This window comes from Symphalangus syndactylus, chromosome 14 (assembly GCF_028878055.3).
Source record: "Symphalangus syndactylus isolate Jambi chromosome 14, NHGRI_mSymSyn1-v2.1_pri, whole genome shotgun sequence".
NCBI classification, from domain to species: Eukaryota; Metazoa; Chordata; class Mammalia; order Primates; family Hylobatidae; genus Symphalangus; species Symphalangus syndactylus.
The window spans coordinates 58,964,137-58,986,280 of NC_072436.2; positions in this window are offsets into that span (position 1 = coordinate 58,964,137).

The following is a 22,144-nucleotide window of genomic DNA, read 5'->3' on the forward strand; positions in this document are numbered from 1 at the left end:
TAGCGCTCCGAATGTCCACTTGCAGTTTCTACAGAAAGAGTGTTTCAGAAGTGTTCAATCAAAACTGATGTTGAACTCTGTGAGGTCAATGCACAGAACAGAAAGAAGTTTCGCAGAATGCTTCTGTGTAGTTCTTACCTGAAGATATTCCTTTTTCCACTAAAGGCCCCTTAGCGCTCAGAATGTCCACTTGCAGCTACTGCAGAGAGAGTGTTTCAGAGCTGCTCAATTAAAAGTAAGCTTCAACTCTGTTAACCGAATGTTCAGAGCCCAAAGAAGTTTCACACAATGCTTCTGTGTAGTTTTTATTTGAAGATATTTCTTCTTCCACTATAGGCCCCTTAGTGCTCTGAATATCCACTTCCAGTTTCTACAGAGAGAGTGTTTCAGAACTGCTGAATCAAAAGTAAGCTTCAACTGTGTTAGTTGAATGCACAGAACAGAAAGAAATTTCACAGAATGCTTCTGTGTAGTTTTTATTTGAAGTTATTCCTTTTTCCACTATAGGCTCCTTAGCGCTCCGAATGTCCACTTGCACTTTCTACAGAAAGAGTGTTTCAGATGTGCACAATCCAAAGTAAGCTTCAAGTCTGCTAGTTGAAAGCGCAGAACAGAGAGAAGTTTCACAGAATACTTCTGTGTAGTTTTTATTGGAAGATATTCCTTTTTCCAATGTAGGCCCCTTAGCGATCGGAATGTCCACTTGCAGTTTCCGCAGAAGCAGTGTTTTAGAACTGCTGAATCAAAAGTAAGGCTCAACTCTGTTAGTTGAATGCAAAGAAGAGAAAGAAGTTTCACTGAATGCTTCTGTGTTGTTTTTATTTGAAGATATTCCTTTTTCAACTAAAGGATCCTAAGCCCTCCAAATGTCCACTTGCAGTTTCTACAGAAAGAGTGTTCCAGAACTGCTCAATGCAAAGTACAGTTCAACTCTTTTAGTTGAATGCACAGAACAGAAAGAAGTTTCACAGAATGCTTCTGTGTAGCTTTTATTTGAAGATACTCCTCTTTCCACTATAGGCCCTTTAGCGCTCCGATTGTCCACATGTAATTTCTACAGAAAGTTTGCTTCAGAACTGCTCACTAAAAAGTAAGGTTCAACTCTGTTAGTTGAATGCACAGAACAGAAAGAAGTTTCGCAGAATGCTTCTCTGTAGTTTTTATTTGAAGATATTCCTTTTTCCAATAGAGGACCCTTGGCGCTCCAATTGTTCACTTGCAGTTTCCCCAGAAGGAGTGTTTCAGAACTTCTCAATCAAAAGTAATGTTAAATTCTGTTAGTTGAATGCACAGAACAGAAAGAAGTTTCGCAGAATGCTTCTGTGTAGTTTTTATTTGAAGTTATTCCTTTTTCCACTATAGGCCCCTTAGCGCTCCGAATGTCCACTTGCACTTTCTACAGAAAGAGTGTTTCAGATGTGCACAATCCAAAGTAAGGTTCAACTCTGTTAGTTGAATGCAAAGAAGAGAAAGAAGTTTCACAGAATGCTTCTGTGTTGTTTTTATTTGAAGATATTCCTTTTTCCACTTAAGGATCCTAAGCCCTCCAAATGTCCACTTGCAGTTTCTACAGAAAGAGTGTTTCAGAACTGCTCAATGCAAAGTAAAGTTCAACTCTTTTAGCTGAATGCACAGAAAAGAAAGAAGTTTCACAGAATGTTTCTGTGTAGCTTTTATTTGAAGATAGTCCTGTTTCCACTATAGGCCCTTTATCGCTCCGATTGTCCACTTGCAATTTCTACAGAAAGTGTGCTTCAGAACTGCTCATTAAAAAGTAAGGTTCAACTCTGTTAGTTGAATGCACAGAACAGAAAGAAGTTTCGCAGAATGCTTCTCTGTAGTTTTTATTTGAAGATATTCCTTTTTCCACATTAGGCCCCTCAGCGCTTCGAACTTCCGCTTTCAATTTGTACAGAAATAGTTTTGCAGATCTGCTGAACCAAAAGTAAGGTTCACTTCTGTTGGTTGAATGCGCCTAAGAGAAAGAAGTTTCACAGAATGTTTCCGTGTAGTTTTTAGTTGAAGATAGTCCTTTTTCCACAATAGACCCCTTATCGCTCTGAATGTCCACTTGCAGTTTCTACTGAAAGAGTGTTTCAGAACTGTTCAATCAAAAGTAAGGTTGAACTCTGTCAATTGAATGCACGGAACAGAAAGAAGTTTCACAGAATGCTTCTGTGTAGTTTCTATTTGAAGATATTCTTTTTGCCACTAAAGGCCCCTAAGCGCTCAGAATGTCCACCTGCAGTTTCTACAGAAAGAGTGTTTCAGAAATGCTCAAAGGAATGTTCCACTCTGTTAATTGAATGCGCAGAACAGAAAGAATCCTCACAGAATGCTTCTGTGTAGTTTTTATTTGAAGATATTTCATTTTCCACTATACGCCCCTTAATGCTCTGAATGCCCACTTGCAGTTTCTACAGAAAGAGTGTTTCAGAACTGCTGAATCAAAAGTAAGTTTCAACTCTGTTAGTAGAATGCACAGAACAGAAAGGAGTTTCAGAGAATGCTTCTGTGTAGTTTTTATTTGAAGTTATTCCTTTTTCCACTATAGGCCCCTTAGCGCTCCGAATGTCCACTTGCAGTTTCTACAGAAAGAGTGTTTCAGAAGTGTTCAATCAAAACTGATGTTGAACTCTGTGAGGTCAATGCACAGAACAGAAAGAAGTTTCGCAGAATGCTTCTGTGTAGTTCTTACTTGAAGATATTCCTTTTTCCACTAAAGGCCCCTTAGCGCTCAGAATGTCCACTTGCAGCTACTGCAGAGAGAGTGTTTCAGAGCGGCTCAATTAAAAGTAAGCTTCAACTCTGTTAACCGAATGTTCAGAGCCCAAAGAAGTTTCACACAATGCTTCTGTGTAGTTTTTATTTGAAGATATTTCTTCTTCCACTATAGGCCCCTTAGTGCTCTGAATATCCACTTCCAGTTTCTACAGAGAGAGTGTTTCAGAACTGCTGAATCAAAAGTAAGCTTCAACTGTGTTAGTTGAATGCACAGAACAGAAAGAAATTTCACAGAATGCTTCTGTGTAGTTTTTATTTGAAGTTATTACTTTTTCCACTATAGGCTCCTTAGCGCTCCGAATGTCCACTTGCACTTTCTACAGAAAGAGTGTTTCAGATGTGCACAATCCAAAGTAAGCTTCAAGTCTGCTAGTTGAAAGCGCAGAACAGAGAGAAGTTTCACAGAATACTTCTGTGTAGTTTTTATTGGAAGATATTCCTTTTTCCAATGTAGGCCCCTTAGCGATCGGAATGTCCACTTGCAGTTTCCGCAGAAGCAGTGTTTTAGAACTGCTGAATCAAAAGTAAGGCTCAACTCTGTTAGTTGAATGCAAAGAAGAGAAAGAAGTTTCACTGAATGCTTCTGTGTTGTTTTTATTTGAAGATATTCCTTTTTCAACTAAAGGATCCTAAGCCCTCCAAATGTCCACTTGCAGTTTCTACAGAAAGAGTGTTCCAGAACTGCTCAATGCAAAGTACAGTTCAACTCTTTTAGTTGAATGCACAGAACAGAAAGAAGTTTCACAGAATGCTTCTGTGTAGCTTTTATTTGAAGATACTCCTCTTTCCACTATAGGCCCTTTAGCGCTCCGATTGTCCACATGTAATTTCTACAGAAAGTTTGCTTCAGAACTGCTCACTAAAAAGTAAGGTTCAACTCTGTTAGTTGAATGCACAGAGCAGAAAGAAGTTTCGCAGAATGCTTCTCTGTAGTTTTTATTTGAAGATATTCCTTTTTCCAATAGAGGACCCTTGGCGCTCCAATTGTTCACTTGCAGTTTCCCCAGAAGGAGTGTTTCAGAACTTCTCAATCAAAAGTAATGTTAAATTCTGTTAGTTGAATGCACAGAACAGAAAGAAGTTTCGCAGAATGCTTCTGTGTAGTTTTTATTTGAAGTTATTCCTTTTTCCACTATAGGCCCCTTAGCGCTCCGAATGTCCACTTGCACTTTCTACAGAAAGAGTGTTTCAGATGTGCACAATCCAAAGTAAGGTTCAACTCTGTTAGTTGAATGCAAAGAAGAGAAAGAAGTTTCACAGAATGCTTCTGTGTTGTTTTTATTTGAAGATAGTCCTTTTTCCACTTAAGGATCCTAAGCCCTCCAAATGTTCACTTGCAGTTTCTACAGAAAGAGTGTTTCAGAACTGCTCAATGCAAAGTAAAGTTCAACTCTTTTAGCTGAATGCACAGAAAAGAAAGAAGTTTCACAGAATGTTTCTGTGTTTCTTTTATTTGAAGATAGTCCTGTTTCCACTATAGGCCCTTTATCGCTCCGATTGTCCACTTGCAATTTCTACAGAAAGTGTGCTTCAGAACTGCTCATTAAAAAGTAAGGTTCAACTCTGTTAGTTGAATGCACAGAACAGAAAGAAGTTTCGCAGAATGCTTCTCTGTAGTTTTTATTTGAAGATATTCCTTTTTCCAATAGAGGACCCTTGGCGCTCCAATTGTTCACTTGCAGTTTCCCCAGAAGGAGTGCTTCAGAACTTCTCAATCAAAAGTAATGTTAAATTCTGTTAGTTGAATGCACAGAACAGAAAGAAGTTTCGCAGAATGCTTCTGTGTCGTTCTTACTTGAAGATATTCCTTTTTCCACTAAAGGCCCCTTAGCGCTCAGAATGTCCACTTGCAGCTACTGCAGAGAGAGTGTTTCAGAGCTGCTCAATTAAAAGTAAGCTTCAACTCTGTTAACCGAATGTTCAGAGCCCAAAGAAGTTTCACACAATGCTTCTGTGTAGTTTTTATTTGAAGATATTTCTTCTTCCACTATAGGCCCCTTAGTGCTCTGAATATCCACTTCCAGTTTCTACAGAGAGAGTGTTTCAGAACTGCTGAATCAAAAGTAAGCTTCAACTGTGTTAGTTGAATGCACAGAACAGAAAGAAATTTCACAGAATGCTTCTGTGTAGTTTTTATTTGAAGTTATTCCTTTTTCCACTATAGGCCCCTTAGCGCTCCGAATGTCCACTTGCACTTTCTACAGAAAGAGTGTTTCAGATGTGCACAATCCAAAGTAAGCTTCAAGTATGATAGTTGAAAGCGCAGAACAGAGAGAAGTTTCACACAATACTTCTGTGTAGTTTTTATTGGAAGATATTCCTTTTTCCAATGTAGGCCCCTTAGCGATCGGAATGTCCACTTGCAGTTTCCGCAGAAGCAGTGTTTTAGAACTGCTGAATCAAAAGTAAGGCTCAACTCTGTTAGTTGAATGCAAAGAAGAGAAAGGAGTTTCACTGAATGCTTCTGTGTTGTTTTTATTTGAAGATATTCCTTTTTCAACTAAAGGATCCTAAGCCCTCCAAATGTCCACTTGCAGTTTCTACAGAAAGAGTGTTTCAGAACTGCTCAATGCAAAGTACAGTTCAAATCTTTTAGTTGAATGCACAGAACAGAAAGAAGTTTCACAGAATGCTTCTGTGTAGCTTTTATTTGAAGATACTCCTCTTTCCACTATAGGCCCTTTAGCGCTCCGATTGTCCACATGTAATTTCTACAGAAAGTTTTCTTCAGAACTGCTCACTAAAAAGTAAGGTTCAACTCTGTTAGTTGAATGCACAGAACAGAAAGAAGTTTCGCAGAATGCTTCTCTGTAGTTTTTATTTGAAGATATTCCTTTTTCCAATAGAGGACCCTTGGCGCTCCAATTGTTCACTTGCAGTTTCCCCAGAAGGAGTGTTTCAGAACTTCTCAATCAAAAGTAATGTTAAATTCTGTTAGTTGAATGCACAGAACAGAAAGAAGTTTCGCAGAATGCTTCTGTGTAGTTTTTATTTGAAGTTATTCCTTTTTCCACTATAGGCCCCTTAGCGCTCCGAATGTCCACTTGCACTTTCTACAGAAAGAGTGTTTCAGATGTGCACAATCCAAAGTAAGGTTCACCTCTGTTAGTTGAATGCAAAGAAGAGAAAGAAGTTTCACAGAATGCTTCTGTGTTGTTTTTATTTGAAGATATTCCTTTTTCCACTTAAGGATCCTAAGCCCTCCAAATGTCCACTTGCAGTTTCTACAGAAAGAGTGTTTCAGAACTGCTCAATGCAAAGTAAAGTTCAACTCTTTTAGCTGAATGCACAGAAAAGAAAGAAGTTTCACAGAATGTTTCTGTGTAGCTTTTATTTGAAGATAGTCCTGTTTCCACTATAGGCCCTTTATCGCTCCGATTGTCCACTTGCAATTTCTACAGAAAGTGTGCTTCAGAACTGCTCATTAAAAAGTAAGGTTCAACTCTGTTAGTTGAATGCACAGAACAGAAAGAAGTTTCGCAGAATGCTTCTCTGTAGTTTTTATTTGAAGATATTCCTTTTTCCACATTAGGCCCCTCAGCGCTTCGAACTTCCGCTTTCAATTTGTACAGAAATAGTTTTGCAGATCTGCTGAACCAAAAGTAAGGTTCACTTCTGTTGGTTGAATGCGCCTAAGAGAAAGAAGTTTCACAGAATGTTTCCGTGTAGTTTTTAGTTGAAGATAGTCCTTTTTCCACAATAGACCCCTTATCGCTCTGAATGTCCACTTGCAGTTTCTACTGAAAGAGTGTTTCAGAACTGTTCAATCAAAAGTAAGGTTGAACTCTGTCAATTGAATGCACGGAACAGAAAGAAGTTTCACAGAATGCTTCTGTGTAGTTTCTATTTGAAGATATTCTTTTTGCCACTAAAGGCCCCTAAGCGCTCAGAATGTCCACCTGCAGTTTCTACAGAAAGAGTGTTTCAGAAATGCTCAAAGGAAAGTTCCACTCTGTTAATTGAATGCGCAGAACAGAAAGAATCCTCACAGAATGCTTCTGTGTAGTTTTTATTTGAAGATATTTCATTTTCCACTATACGCCCCTTAATGCTCTGAATGCCCACTTGCAGTTTCTACAGAAAGAGTGTTTCAGAACTGCTGAATCAAAAGTAAGTTTCAACTCTGTTAGTAGAATGCACAGAACAGAAAGGAGTTTCAGAGAATGCTTCTGTGTAGTTTTTATTTGAAGTTATTCCTTTTTCCACTATAGGCCCCTTAGCGCTCCGAATGTCCACTTGCAGTTTCTACAGAAAGAGTGTTTCAGAAGTGTTCAATCAAAACTGATGTTGAACTCTGTGAGGTCAATGCACAGAACAGAAAGAAGTTTCGCAGAATGCTTCTGTGTAGTTCTTACTTGAAGATATTCCTTTTTCCACTAAAGGCCCCTTAGCGCTCAGAATGTCCACTTGCAGCTACTGCAGAGAGAGTGTTTCAGAGCTGCTCAATTAAAAGTAAGCTTCAACTCTGTTAACCGAATGTTCAGAGCCCAAAGAAGTTTCACACAATGCTTCTGTGTAGTTTTTATTTGAAGATATTTCTTCTTGCACTATAGGCCCCTTAGTGCTCTGAATATCCACTTCCAGTTTCTACAGAGAGAGTGTTTCAGAACTGCTGAATCAAAAGTAAGCTTCAACTGTGTTAGTTGAATGCACAGAACAGAAAGAAATTTCACAGAATGCTTCTGTGTAGTTTTTATTTGAAGTTATTCCTTTTTCCACTATAGGCTCCTTAGCGCTCCGAATGTCCACTTGCACTTTCTACAGAAAGAGTGTTTCAGATGTGCACAATCCAAAGTAAGCTTCAAGTCTGCTAGTTGAAAGCGCAGAACAGAGAGAAGTTTCACAGAATACTTCTGTGTAGTTTTTATTGGAAGATATTCCTTTTTCCAATGTAGGCCCCTTAGCGATCGGAATGTCCACTTGCAGTTTCCGCAGAAGCAGTGTTTTAGAACTGCTGAATCAAAAGTAAGGCTCAACTCTGTTAGTTGAATGCAAAGAAGGGAAAGGAGTTTCACTGAATGCTTCTGTGTTGTTTTTATTTGAAGATATTCCTTTTTCAACTAAAGGATCCTAAGCCCTCCAAATGTCCACTTGCAGTTTCTACAGAAAGAGTGTTTCAGAACTGCTCAATGCAAAGTACAGTTCAACTCTTTTAGTTGAATGCACAGAACAGAAAGAAGTTTCACAGAATGCTTCTGTGTAGCTTTTATTTGAAGATACTCCTCTTTCCACTATAGGCCCTTTAGCGCTCCGATTGTCCACATGTAATTTCTACAGAAAGTTTGCTTCAGAACTGCTCACTAAAAAGTAAGGTTCAACTCTGTTAGTTGAATGCACAGAACAGAAAGAAGTTTCGCAGAATGCTTCTCTGTAGTTTTTATTTGAAGATATTCCTTTTTCCAATAGAGGACCCTTGGCACTCCAATTGTTCACTTGCAGTTTCCCCAGAAGGAGTGTTTCAGAACTTCTCAATCAAAAGTAATGTTAAATTCTGTTAGTTGAATGCACAGAACAGAAAGAAGTTTCGCAGAATGCTTCTGTGTAGTTTTTATTTGAAGTTATTCCTTTTTCCACTATAGGCCCCTTAGCGCTCCGAATGTCCACTTGCACTTTCTACAGAAAGAGTGTTTCAGATGTGCACAATCCAAAGTAAGGTTCAACTCTGTTAGTTGAATGCAAAGAAGAGAAAGAAGTTTCACAGAATGCTTCTGTGTTGTTTTTATTTGAAGATATTCCTTTTTCCACTTAAGGATCCTAAGCCCTCCAAATGTCCACTTGCAGTTTCTACAGAAAGAGTGTTTCAGAACTGCTCAATGCAAAGTAAAGTTCAACTCTTTTAGCTGAATGCACAGAAAAGAAAGAAGTTTCACAGAATGTTTCTGTGTAGCTTTTATTTGAAGATAGTCCTGTTTCCACTATAGGCCCTTTATCGCTCCGATTGTCCACTTGCAATTTCTACAGAAAGTGTGCTTCAGAACTGCTCATTAAAAAGTAAGGTTCAACTCTGTTAGTTGAATGCACAGAACAGAAAGAAGTTTCGCAGAATGCTTCTCTGTAGTTTTTATTTGAAGATATTCCTTTTTCCACATTAGGCCCCTCAGCGCTTCGAACTTCCGCTTTCAATTTGTACAGAAATAGTTTTGCAGATCTGCTGAACCAAAAGTAAGGTTCACTTCTGTTGGTTGAATGCGCCTAAGAGAAAGAAGTTTCACAGAATGTTTCCGTGTAGTTTTTAGTTGAAGATAGTCCTTTTTCCACAATAGACCCCTTATCGCTCTGAATGTCCACTTGCAGTTTCTACTGAAAGAGTGTTTCAGAACTGTTCAATCAAAAGTAAGGTTGAACTCTGTCAATTGAATGCACGGAACAGAAAGAAGTTTCGCAGAATGCTTCTGTGTAGTTTCTATTTGAAGATATTCTTTTTGCCACTAAAGGCCCCTAAGCGCTCAGAATGTCCACCTGCAGTTTCTACAGAAAGAGTGTTTCAGAAATGCTCAAAGGAAAGTTCCACTCTGTTAATTGAATGCGCAGAACAGAAAGAATCCTCACAGAATGCTTCTGTGTAGTTTTTATTTGAAGATATTTCATTTTCCACTATACGCCCCTTAATGCTCTGAATGCCCACTTGCAGTTTCTACAGAAAGAGTGTTTCAGAACTGCTGAATCAAAAGTAAGTTTCAACTCTGTTAGTAGAATGCACAGAACAGAAAGGAGTTTCAGAGAATGCTTCTGTGTAGTTTTTATTTGAAGTTATTCCTTTTTCCACTATAGGCCCCTTAGCGCTCCGAATGTCCACTTGCAGTTTCTACAGAAAGAGTGTTTCAGAAGTGTTCAATCAAAACTGATGTTGAACTCTGTGAGGTCAATGCACAGAACAGAAAGAAGTTTCGCAGAATGCTTCTGTGTAGTTCTTACTTGAAGATATTCCTTTTTCCACTAAAGGCCCCTTAGCGCTCAGAATGTCCACTTGCAGCTACTGCAGAGAGAGTGTTTCAGAGCTGCTCAATTAAAAGTAAGCTTCAACTCTGTTAACCGAATGTTCAGAGCCCAAAGAAGTTTCACACAATGCTTCTGTGTAGTTTTTATTTGAAGATATTTCTTCTTCCACTATAGGCCCCTTAGTGCTCTGAATATCCACTTCCAGTTTCTACAGAGAGAGTGTTTCAGAACTGCTGAATCAAAAGTAAGCTTCAACTGTGTTAGTTGAATGCACAGAACAGAAAGAAATTTCACAGAATGCTTCTGTGTAGTTTTTATTTGAAGTTATTCCTTTTTCCACTATAGGCTCCTTAGCGCTCCGAATGTCCACTTGCACTTTCTACAGAAAGAGTGTTTCAGATGTGCACAATCCAAAGTAAGCTTCAAGTCTGCTAGTTGAAAGCGCAGAACAGAGAGAAGTTTCACAGAATACTTCTGTGTAGTTTTTATTGGAAGATATTCCTTTTTCCAATGTAGGCCCCTTAGCGATCGGAATGTCCACTTGCAGTTTCCGCAGAAGCAGTGTTTTAGAACTGCTGAATCAAAAGTAAGGCTCAACTCTGTTAGTTGAATGCAAAGAAGAGAAAGAAGTTTCACTGAATGCTTCTGTGTTGTTTTTATTTGAAGATATTCCTTTTTCAACTAAAGGATCCTAAGCCCTCCAAATGTCCACTTGCAGTTTCTACAGAAAGAGTGTTCCAGAACTGCTCAATGCAAAGTACAGTTCAACTCTTTTAGTTGAATGCACAGAACAGAAAGAAGTTTCACAGAATGCTTCTGTGTAGCTTTTATTTGAAGATACTCCTCTTTCCACTATAGGCCCTTTAGCGCTCCGATTGTCCACATGTAATTTCTACAGAAAGTTTGCTTCAGAACTGCTCACTAAAAAGTAAGGTTCAACTCTGTTAGTTGAATGCACAGAACAGAAAGAAGTTTCGCAGAATGCTTCTCTGTAGTTTTTATTTGAAGATATTCCTTTTTCCAATAGAGGACCCTTGGCGCTCCAATTGTTCACTTGCAGTTTCCCCAGAAGGAGTGTTTCAGAACTTCTCAATCAAAAGTAATGTTAAATTCTGTTAGTTGAATGCACAGAACAGAAAGAAGTTTCGCAGAATGCTTCTGTGTAGTTTTTATTTGAAGTTATTCCTTTTTCCACTATAGGCCCCTTAGCGCTCCGAATGTCCACTTGCACTTTCTACAGAAAGAGTGTTTCAGATGTGCACAATCCAAAGTAAGGTTCAACTCTGTTAGTTGAATGCAAAGAAGAGAAAGAAGTTTCACAGAATGCTTCTGTGTTGTTTTTATTTGAAGATAGTCCTTTTTCCACTTAAGGATCCTAAGCCCTCCAAATGTTCACTTGCAGTTTCTACAGAAAGAGTGTTTCAGAACTGCTCAATGCAAAGTAAAGTTCAACTCTTTTAGCTGAATGCACAGAAAAGAAAGAAGTTTCACAGAATGTTTCTGTGTTTCTTTTATTTGAAGATAGTCCTGTTTCCACTATAGGCCCTTTATCGCTCCGATTGTCCACTTGCAATTTCTACAGAAAGTGTGCTTCAGAACTGCTCATTAAAAAGTAAGGTTCAACTCTGTTAGTTGAATGCACAGAACAGAAAGAAGTTTCGCAGAATGCTTCTCTGTAGTTTTTATTTGAAGATATTCCTTTTTCCAATAGAGGACCCTTGGCGCTCCAATTGTTCACTTGCAGTTTCCCCAGAAGGAGTGCTTCAGAACTTCTCAATCAAAAGTAATGTTAAATTCTGTTAGTTGAATGCACAGAACAGAAAGAAGTTTCGCAGAATGCTTCTGTGTCGTTCTTACTTGAAGATATTCCTTTTTCCACTAAAGGCCCCTTAGCGCTCAGAATGTCCACTTGCAGCTACTGCAGAGAGAGTGTTTCAGAGCTGCTCAATTAAAAGTAAGCTTCAACTCTGTTAACCGAATGTTCAGAGCCCAAAGAAGTTTCACACAATGCTTCTGTGTAGTTTTTATTTGAAGATATTTCTTCTTCCACTATAGGCCCCTTAGTGCTCTGAATATCCACTTCCAGTTTCTACAGAGAGAGTGTTTCAGAACTGCTGAATCAAAAGTAAGCTTCAACTGTGTTAGTTGAATGCACAGAACAGAAAGAAATTTCACAGAATGCTTCTGTGTAGTTTTTATTTGAAGTTATTCCTTTTTCCACTATAGGCCCCTTAGCGCTCCGAATGTCCACTTGCACTTTCTACAGAAAGAGTGTTTCAGATGTGCACAATCCAAAGTAAGCTTCAAGTATGATAGTTGAAAGCGCAGAACAGAGAGAAGTTTCACACAATACTTCTGTGTAGTTTTTATTGGAAGATATTCCTTTTTCCAATGTAGGCCCCTTAGCGATCGGAATGTCCACTTGCAGTTTCCGCAGAAGCAGTGTTTTAGAACTGCTGAATCAAAAGTAAGGCTCAACTCTGTTAGTTGAATGCAAAGAAGAGAAAGGAGTTTCACTGAATGCTTCTGTGTTGTTTTTATTTGAAGATATTCCTTTTTCAACTAAAGGATCCTAAGCCCTCCAAATGTCCACTTGCAGTTTCTACAGAAAGAGTGTTTCAGAACTGCTCAATGCAAAGTACAGTTCAAATCTTTTAGTTGAATGCACAGAACAGAAAGAAGTTTCACAGAATGCTTCTGTGTAGCTTTTATTTGAAGATACTCCTCTTTCCACTATAGGCCCTTTAGCGCTCCGATTGTCCACATGTAATTTCTACAGAAAGTTTTCTTCAGAACTGCTCACTAAAAAGTAAGGTTCAACTCTGTTAGTTGAATGCACAGAACAGAAAGAAGTTTCGCAGAATGCTTCTCTGTAGTTTTTATTTGAAGATATTCCTTTTTCCAATAGAGGACCCTTGGCGCTCCAATTGTTCACTTGCAGTTTCCCCAGAAGGAGTGTTTCAGAACTTCTCAATCAAAAGTAATGTTAAATTCTGTTAGTTGAATGCACAGAACAGAAAGAAGTTTCGCAGAATGCTTCTGTGTAGTTTTTATTTGAAGTTATTCCTTTTTCCACTATAGGCCCCTTAGCGCTCCGAATGTCCACTTGCACTTTCTACAGAAAGAGTGTTTCAGATGTGCACAATCCAAAGTAAGGTTCAACTCTGTTAGTTGAATGCAAAGAAGAGAAAGAAGTTTCACAGAATGCTTCTGTGTTGTTTTTATTTGAAGATATTCCTTTTTCCACTTAAGGATCCTAAGCCCTCCAAATGTCCACTTGCAGTTTCTACAGAAAGAGTGTTTCAGAACTGCTCAATGCAAAGTAAAGTTCAACTCTTTTAGCTGAATGCACAGAAAAGAAAGAAGTTTCACAGAATGTTTCTGTGTAGCTTTTATTTGAAGATAGTCCTGTTTCCACTATAGGCCCTTTATCGCTCCGATTGTCCACTTGCAATTTCTACAGAAAGTGTGCTTCAGAACTGCTCATTAAAAAGTAAGGTTCAACTCTGTTAGTTGAATGCACAGAACAGAAAGAAGTTTCGCAGAATGCTTCTCTGTAGTTTTTATTTGAAGATATTCCTTTTTCCACATTAGGCCCCTCAGCGCTTCGAACTTCCGCTTTCAATTTGTACAGAAATAGTTTTGCAGATCTGCTGAACCAAAAGTAAGGTTCACTTCTGTTGGTTGAATGCGCCTAAGAGAAAGAAGTTTCACAGAATGTTTCCGTGTAGTTTTTAGTTGAAGATAGTCCTTTTTCCACAATAGACCCCTTATCGCTCTGAATGTCCACTTGCAGTTTCTACTGAAAGAGTGTTTCAGAACTGTTCAATCAAAAGTAAGGTTGAACTCTGTCAATTGAATGCACGGAACAGAAAGAAGTTTCACAGAATGCTTCTGTGTAGTTTCTATTTGAAGATATTCTTTTTGCCACTAAAGGCCCCTAAGCGCTCAGAATGTCCACCTGCAGTTTCTACAGAAAGAGTGTTTCAGAAATGCTCAAAGGAAAGTTCCACTCTGTTAATTGAATGCGCAGAACAGAAAGAATCCTCACAGAATGCTTCTGTGTAGTTTTTATTTGAAGATATTTCATTTTCCACTATACGCCCCTTAATGCTCTGAATGCCCACTTGCAGTTTCTACAGAAAGAGTGTTTCAGAACTGCTGAATCAAAAGTAAGTTTCAACTCTGTTAGTAGAATGCACAGAACAGAAAGGAGTTTCAGAGAATGCTTAGGTGTAGTTTTTATTTGAAGTTATTCCTTTATCCACTATAGGCCCCTTAGCGCTCCGAATGTCCACTTGCAGTTTCTACAGAAAGAGTGTTTCAGAAGTGTTCAATCAAAACTGATGTTGAACTCTGTGAGGTCAATGCACAGAACAGAAAGAAGTTTCGCAGAATGCTTCTGTGTAGTTCTTACTTGAAGATATTCCTTTTTCCACTAAAGGCCCCTTAGCGCTCAGAATGTCCACTTGCAGCTACTGCAGAGAGAGTGTTTCAGAGCTGCTCAATTAAAAGTAAGCTTCAACTCTGTTAACCGAATGTTCAGAGCCCAAAGAAGTTTCACACAATGCTTCTGTGTAGTTTTTATTTGAAGATATTTCTTCTTCCACTATAGGCCCCTTAGTGCTCTGAATATCCACTTCCAGTTTCTACAGAGAGAGTGTTTCAGAACTGCTGAATCAAAAGTAAGCTTCAACTGTGTTAGTTGAATGCACAGAACAGAAAGAAATTTCACAGAATGCTTCTGTGTAGTTTTTATTTGAAGTTATTCCTTTTTCCACTATAGGCCCCTTAGCGCTCCGAATGTCCACTTGCACTTTCTACAGAAAGAGTGTTTCAGATGTGCACAATCCAAAGTAAGCTTCAAGTATGCTAGTTGAAAGCGCAGAACAGAGAGAAGTTTCACACAATACTTCTGTGTAGTTTTTATTGGAAGATATTCCTTTTTCCAATGTAGGCCCCTTAGCGATCGGAATGTCCACTTGCAGTTTCCGCAGAAGCAGTGTTTTAGAACTGCTGAATCAAAAGTAAGGCTCAACTCTGTTAGTTGAATGCAAAGAAGAGAAAGGAGTTTCACTGAATGCTTCTGTGTTGTTTTTATTTGAAGATATTCCTTTTTCAACTAAAGGATCCTAAGCCCTCCAAATGTCCACTTGCAGTTTCTACAGAAAGAGTGTTTCAGAACTGCTCAATGCAAAGTACAGTTCAAATCTTTTAGTTGAATGCACAGAACAGAAAGAAGTTTCACAGAATGCTTCTGTGTAGCTTTTATTTGAAGATACTCCTCTTTCCACTATAGGCCCTTTAGCGCTCCGATTGTCCACATGTAATTTCTACAGAAAGTTTTCTTCAGAACTGCTCACTAAAAAGTAAGGTTCAACTCTGTTAGTTGAATGCACAGAACAGAAAGAAGTTTCGCAGAATGCTTCTCTGTAGTTTTTATTTGAAGATATTCCTTTTTCCAATAGAGGACCCTTGGCGCTCCAATTGTTCACTTGCAGTTTCCCCAGAAGGAGTGTTTCAGAACTTCTCAATCAAAAGTAATGTTAAATTCTGTTAGTTGAATGCACAGAACAGAAAGAAGTTTCGCAGAATGCTTCTGTGTAGTTTTTATTTGAAGTTATTCCTTTTTCCACTATAGGCCCCTTAGCGCTCCGAATGTCCACTTGCACTTTCTACAGAAAGAGTGTTTCAGATGTGCACAATCCAAAGTAAGGTTCAACTCTGTTAGTTGAATGCAAAGAAGAGAAAGAAGTTTCACAGAATGCTTCTGTGTTGTTTTTATTTGAAGATATTCCTTTTTCCACTTAAGGATCCTAAGCCCTCCAAATGTCCACTTGCAGTTTCTACAGAAAGAGTGTTTCAGAACTGCTCAATGCAAAGTAAAGTTCAACTCTTTTAGCTGAATGCACAGAAAAGAAAGAAGTTTCACAGAATGTTTCTGTGTAGCTTTTATTTGAAGATAGTCCTGTTTCCACTATAGGCCCTTTATCGCTCCGATTGTCCACTTGCAATTTCTACAGAAAGTGTGCTTCAGAACTGCTCATTAAAAAGTAAGGTTCAACTCTGTTAGTTGAATGCACAGAACAGAAAGAAGTTTCGCAGAATGCTTCTCTGTAGTTTTTATTTGAAGATATTCCTTTTTCCACATTAGGCCCCTCAGCGCTTCGAACTTCCGCTTTCAATTTGTACAGAAATAGTTTTGCAGATCTGCTGAACCAAAAGTAAGGTTCACTTCTGTTGGTTGAATGCGCCTAAGAGAAAGAAGTTTCACAGAATGTTTCCGTGTAGTTTTTAGTTGAAGATAGTCCTTTTTCCACAATAGACCCCTTATCGCTCTGAATGTCCACTTGCAGTTTCTACTGAAAGAGTGTTTCAGAACTGTTCAATCAAAAGTAAGGTTGAACTCTGTCAATTGAATGCACGGAACAGAAAGAAGTTTCACAGAATGCTTCTGTGTAGTTTCTATTTGAAGATATCCTTTTTGCCACTAAAGGCCCCTAAGCGCTCAGAATGTCCACCTGCAGTTTCTACAGAAAGAGTGTTTCAGAAATGCTCAAAGGAAAGTTCCACTCTGTTAATTGAATGCGCAGAACAGAAAGAATCCTCACAGAATGCTTCTGTGTAGTTTTTATTTGAAGATATTTCATTTTCCACTATACGCCCCTTAATGCTCTGAATGCCCACTTGCAGTTTCTACAGAAAGAGTGTTTCAGAACTGCTGAATCAAAAGTAAGTTTCAACTCTGTTAGTAGAATGCACAGAACAGAAAGGAGTTTCAGAGAATGCTTCTGTGTAGTTTTTATTTGAAGTTATTCCTTTATCCACTATAGGCCCCTTAGCGCTCCGAATGTCCACTTGCAGTTTCTACAGAAAGAGTGTTTCAGAAGTGTTCAATCAAAACTGATGTTGAACTCTGTGAGGTCAATGCACAGAACAGAAAGAAGTTTCGCAGAATGCTTCTGTGTAGTTCTTACTTGAAGATATTCCTTTTTCCACTAAAGGCCCCTTAGCGCTCAGAATGTCCACTTGCAGCTACTGCAGAGAGAGTGTTTCAGAGCTGCTCAATTAAAAGTAAGCTTCAACTCTGTTAACCGAATGTTCAGAGCCCAAAGAAGTTTCACACAATGCTTCTGTGTAGTTTTTATTTGAAGATATTTCTTCTTCCACTATAGGCCCCTTAGTGCTCTGAATATCCACTTCCAGTTTCTACAGAGAGAGTGTTTCAGAACTGCTGAATCAAAAGTAAGCTTCAACTGTGTTAGTTGAATGCACAGAACAGAAAGAAATTTCACAGAATGCTTCTGTGTAGTTTTTATTTGAAGTTATTCCTTTTTCCACTATAGGCTCCTTAGCGCTCCGAATGTCCACTTGCACTTTCTACAGAAAGAGTGTTTCAGATGTGCACAATCCAAAGTAAGCTTCAAGTCTGCTAGTTGAAAGCGCAGAACAGAGAGAAGTTTCACAGAATACTTCTGTGTAGTTTTTATTGGAAGATATTCCTTTTTCCAATGTAGGCCCCTTAGCGATCGGAATGTCCACTTGCAGTTTCCGCAGAAGCAGTGTTTTAGAACTGCTGAATCAAAAGTAAGGCTCAACTCTGTTAGTTGAATGCAAAGAAGAGAAAGGAGTTTCACTGAATGCTTCTGTGTTGTTTTTATTTGAAGATATTCCTTTTTCAACTAAAGGATCCTAAGCCCTCCAAATGTCCACTTGCAGTTTCTACAGAAAGAGTGTTTCAGAACTGCTCAATGCAAAGTACAGTTCAACTCTTTTAGTTGAATGCACAGAACAGAAAGAAGTTTCACAGAATGCTTCTGTGTAGCTTTTATTTGAAGATACTCCTCTTTCCACTATAGGCCCTTTAGCGCTCCGATTGTCCACATGTAATTTCTACAGAAAGTTTGCTTCAGAACTGCTCACTAAAAAGTAAGGTTCAACTCTGTTAGTTGAATGCACAGAACAGAAAGAAGTTTCGCAGAATGCTTCTCTGTAGTTTTTATTTGAAGATATTCCTTTTTCCAATAGAGGACCCTTGGCGCTCCAATTGTTCACTTGCAGTTTCCCCAGAAGGAGTGTTTCAGAACTTCTCAATCAAAAGTAATGTTAAATTCTGTTAGTTGAATGCACAGAACAGAAAGAAGTTTCGCAGAATGCTTCTGTGTAGTTTTTATTTGAAGTTATTCCTTTTTCCACTATAGGCCCCTTAGCGCTCCGAATGTCCACTTGCACTTTCTACAGAAAGAGTGTTTCAGATGTGCACAATCCAAAGTAAGGTTCAACTCTGTTAGTTGAATGCAAAGAAGAGAAAGAAGTTTCACAGAATGCTTCTGTGTTGTTTTTATTTGAAGATATTCCTTTTTCCACTTAAGGATCCTAAGCCCTCCAAATGTCCACTTGCAGTTTCTACAGAAAGAGTGTTTCAGAACTGCTCAATGCAAAGTAAAGTTCAACTCTTTTAGCTGAATGCACAGAAAAGAAAGAAGTTTCACAGAATGTTTCTGTGTAGCTTTTATTTGAAGATAGTCCTGTTTCCACTATAGGCCCTTTATCGCTCCGATTGTCCACTTGCAATTTCTACAGAAAGTGTGCTTCAGAACTGCTCATTAAAAAGTAAGGTTCAACTCTGTTAGTTGAATGCACAGAACAGAAAGAAGTTTCGCAGAATGCTTCTCTGTAGTTTTTATTTGAAGATATTCCTTTTTCCACATTAGGCCCCTCAGCGCTTCGAACTTCCGCTTTCAATTTGTACAGAAATAGTTTTGCAGATCTGCTGAACCAAAAGTAAGGTTCACTTCTGTTGGTTGAATGCGCCTAAGAGAAAGAAGTTTCACAGAATGTTTCCGTGTAGTTTTTAGTTGAAGATAGTCCTTTTTCCACAATAGACCCCTTATCGCTCTGAATGTCCACTTGCAGTTTCTACTGAAAGAGTGTTTCAGAACTGTTCAATCAAAAGTAAGGTTGAACTCTGTCAATTGAATGCACGGAACAGAAAGAAGTTTCACAGAATGCTTCTGTGTAGTTTCTATTTGAAGATATTCTTTTTGCCACTAAAGGCCCCTAAGCGCTCAGAATGTCCACCTGCAGTTTCTACAGAAAGAGTGTTTCAGAAATGCTCAAAGGAAAGTTCCACTCTGTTAATTGAATGCGCAGAACAGAAAGAATCCTCACAGAATGCTTCTGTGTAGTTTTTATTTGAAGATATTTCATTTTCCACTATACGCCCCTTAATGCTCTGAATGCCCACTTGCAGTTTCTACAGAAAGAGTGTTTCAGAACTGCTGAATCAAAAGTAAGTTTCAACTCTGTTAGTAGAATGCACAGAACAGAAAGGAGTTTCAGAGAATGCTTCTGTGTAGTTTTTATTTGAAGTTATTCCTTTTTCCACTATAGGCCCCTTAGCGCTCCGAATGTCCATTTGCAGTTTCTACAGAAAGAGTGTTTCAGAAGTGTTCAATCAAAACTGATGTTGAACTCTGTGAGGTCAATGCACAGAACAGAAAGAAGTTTCGCAGAATGCTTCTGTGTAGTTCTTACTTGAAGATATTCCTTTTTCCACTAAAGGCCCCTTAGCGCTCAGAATGTCCACTTGCAGCTACTGCAGAGAGAGTGTTTCAGAGCTGCTCAATTAAAAGTAAGCTTCAACTCTGTTAACCGAATGTTCAGAGCCCAAAGAAGTTTCACACAATGCTTCTGTGTAGTTTTTATTTGAAGATATTTCTTCTTCCACTATAGGCCCCTTAGTGCTCTGAATATCCACTTCCAGTTTCTACAGAGAGAGTGTTTCAGAACTGCTGAATCAAAAGTAAGCTTCAACTGTGTTAGTTGAATGCACAGAACAGAAAGAAATTTCACAGAATGCTTCTGTGTAGTTTTTATTTGAAGTTATTCCTTTTTCCACTATAGGCTCCTTAGCGCTCCGAATGTCCACTTGCACTTTCTACAGAAAGAGTGTTTCAGATGTGCACAATCCAAAGTAAGCTTCAAGTCTGCTAGTTGAAAGCGCAGAACAGAGAGAAGTTTCACAGAATACTTCTGTGTAGTTTTTATTGGAAGATATTCCTTTTTCCAATGTAGGCCCCTTAGCGATCGGAATGTCCACTTGCAGTTTCCGCAGAAGCAGTGTTTTAGAACTGCTGAATCAAAAGTAAGGCTCAACTCTTTTAGTTGAATGCAAAGAAGAGAAAGAAGTTTCACTGAATGCTTCTGTGTTGTTTTTATTTGAAGATATTCCTTTTTCAACTAAAGGATCCTAAGCCCTCCAAATGTCCACTTGCAGTTTCTACAGAAAGAGTGTTCCAGAACTGCTCAATGCAAAGTACAGTTCAACTCTTTTAGTTGAATGCACAGAACAGAAAGAAGTTTCACAGAATGCTTCTGTGTAGCTTTTATTTGAAGATACTCCTCTTTCCACTATAGGCCCTTTAGCGCTCCGATTGTCCACATGTAATTTCTACAGAAAGTTTGCTTCAGAACTGCTCACTAAAAAGTAAGGTTCAACTCTGTTAGTTGAATGCACAGAACAGAAAGAAGTTTCGCAGAATGCTTCTCTGTAGTTTTTATTTGAAGATATTCCTTTTTCCAATAGAGGACTCTTGGCGCTCCAATTGTTCACTTGCAGTTTCCCCAGAAGGAGTGTTTCAGAACTTCTCAATCAAAAGTAATGTTAAATTCTGTTAGTTGAATGCACAGAACAGAAAGAAGTTTCGCAGAATGCTTCTGTGTAGTTTTTATTTGAAGTTATTCCTTTTTCCACTATAGGCCCCTTAGCGCTCCGAATGTCCACTTGCACTTTCTACAGAAAGAGTGTTTCAGATGTGCACAATCCAAAGTAAGGTTCAACTCTGTTAACCGAATGTTCAGAGCCCAAAGAAGTTTCACACAATGCTTCTGTGTAGTTTTTATTTGAAGATATTTCTTCTTCCACTATAGGCCCCTTAGTGCTCTGAATATCCACTTCCAGTTTCTACAGAGAGAGTGTTTCAGAACTGCTGAATCAAAAGTAAGCTTCAACTGTGTTAGCTGAATGCACAGAACAGAAAGAAATTTCACAGAATGCTTCTGTGTAGTTTTTATTTGAAGTTATTCCTTTTTCCACTATAGGCCCCTTAGCGCTCCGAATGTCCACTTGCACTTTCTACAGAAAGAGTGTTTCAGATGTGCACAATCCAAAGTAAGCTTCAAGTCTGCTAGTTGAAAGCGCAGAACAGAGAGAAGTTTCACAGAATACTTCTGTGTAGTTTTTATTGGAAGATATTACTTTTTCCAATGTAGGCCCCTTAGCGATCGGAATGTCCACTTGCAGTTTCCGCAGAAGCAGTGTTTTAGAACTGCTGAATCAAAAGTAAGGCTCAACTCTGTTAGTTGAATGCAAAGAAGAGAAAGAAGTTTCACTGAATGCTTCTGTGTTGTTTTTATTTGAAGATATTCCTTTTTCAACTAAAGGATCCTAAGCCCTCCAAATGTCCACTTGCAGTTTCTACAGAAAGAGTGTTTCAGAACTGCTCAATGCAAAGTACAGTTCAACTCTTTTAGTTGAATGCACAGAACAGAAAGAAGTTTCACAGAATGCTTCTGTGTAGCTTTTATTTGAAGATACTCCTCTTTCCACTATAGGCCCTTTAGCGCTCCGATTGTCCACATGTAATTTCTACAGAAAGTTTGCTTCAGAACTGCTCACTAAAAAGTAAGGTTCAACTCTGTTAGTTGAATGCACAGAACAGAAAGAAGTTTCGCAGAATGCTTCTCTGTAGTTTTTATTTGAAGATATTCCTTTTTCCAATAGAGGACCCTTGGCGCTCCAATTGTTCACTTGCAGTTTCCCCAGAAGGAGTGTTTCAGAACTTCTCAATCAAAAGTAATGTCAAATTCTGTTAGTTGAATGCACAGAACAGAAAGAAGTTTCGCAGAATGCTTCTGTGTAGTTTTTATTTGAAGTTATTCCTTTTTCCACTATAGGCCCCTTAGCACTCCGAATGTCCACTTGCACTTTCTACAGAAAGAGTGTTTCAGATGTGCACAATCCAAAGTAAGGTTCAACTCTGTTAGTTGAATGCAAAGAAGAGAAAGAAGTTTCACAGAATGCTTCTGTGTTGTTTTTATTTGAAGATATTCCTTTTTCCACTTAAGGATCCTAAGCCCTCCAAATGTCCACTTGCAGTTTCTACAGAAAGAGTGTTTCAGAACTGCTCAATGCAAAGTAAAGTTCAACTCTTTTAGCTGAATGCACAGAAAAGAAAGAAGTTTCACAGAATGTTTCTGTGTAGCTTTTATTTGAAGATAGTCCTGTTTCCACTATAGGCCCTTTATCGCTCCGATTGTCCACTTGCAATTTCTACAGAAAGTGTGCTTCAGAACTGCTCATTAAAAAGTAAGGTTCAACTCTGTTAGTTGAATGCACAGAACAGAAAGAAGTTTCGCA